The 900-nt window shown below is 46.0% G+C and overlaps 1 protein-coding gene across 1 annotated transcript in view; it reads left to right on the top strand.

Moving 5' to 3' along the window:
* The window catches only part of EPB41L4A (erythrocyte membrane protein band 4.1 like 4A), a 376,777-nt gene that overhangs the window by 72,190 nt on the left and 303,687 nt on the right, over nt 1-900 (top strand). The gene's annotated exons all lie outside the window — the stretch shown is intronic.

The following is a 900-nucleotide window of genomic DNA, read 5'->3' as shown; positions in this document are numbered from 1 at the left end:
GGGTTCACAGTAGTCTATTAAATGTTGTAGGGTTTAGCTCGCGGCTACATTGCTGTTTTTCCCTCACTTCCCCTTCTCGGTGACGACATGGTCACCAATCAGAGTGTGTATTCCCATTGAGTGTTAGTCTTGGAAGGGGGTTTGCCCTGAGGGGACCCGACCACTTGCCTTGATGTCTCCTCAGCGAGCAACCTGCTTGTTCTTGTAGTAATCAGTCAGACTGCCTATATTGTTTTGTATTTTTCCTGTCTGTCTTTCTTTCAAGAAGTATCCTCTGTTCTTGTAGCCTCTCCAGACTGGTCTGCTTGTCCTTTCCAGTGGAAATTTCCCACCTCAGAAGATTCTGGATGCAGTTCAGGATTCCACCTATGGTCTTATGTAATGCAGAGGCTCCACGGAAGCCTCTTTCACTGGGCAAGTTGTAGCCCCATTTTATGTATTCCAATCAGTTATAGGCAGAAGCTGGACTTACAAGCTTTCTATGGTGATATTTCTGGCTATTCCTTTCCCTTCCCCTCAAGTGTCTGTTTTATAATGGTATTCAGGGAAACCAAGATTCAAAAGACAGCCAAGCATCCCAACATTATTTCCCCCCTTTTGCACATTCCAACCATGTCTCAATCCCTGTATCTCAGAGCCCTGTTATTCCAAGGTTGTGCATACATCATTATTTACCTCTGTCCCCCTTAGCCCATGCAAACCTGCCTGTTTTCCCATCTGCTTTGTTCTTCCATTTCCCTCTCCCTTTTTTGTATTGCCCCCCTCCCTAGCACCCAACCTATCATGTGTCTATTCTGTGCTTCACCTTCCCCTCACTCACCCTCCACATCCCGGTTAACCAGCAAGGAATCTCCCCACTCCCCTTTAGTATGGGTTCTTTTTCTTAGTCTTTTACAGTAG

Source organism: Chrysochloris asiatica, unplaced genomic scaffold (genome assembly GCF_000296735.1).
Source record: "Chrysochloris asiatica unplaced genomic scaffold, ChrAsi1.0 scaffold00330, whole genome shotgun sequence".
NCBI lineage: Eukaryota > Metazoa > Chordata > Mammalia > Afrosoricida > Chrysochloridae > Chrysochloris > Chrysochloris asiatica.
The sequence above is the reverse complement of the archived record's forward strand: the minus strand, read 5'-3'. Positions and strand labels throughout refer to the sequence as shown.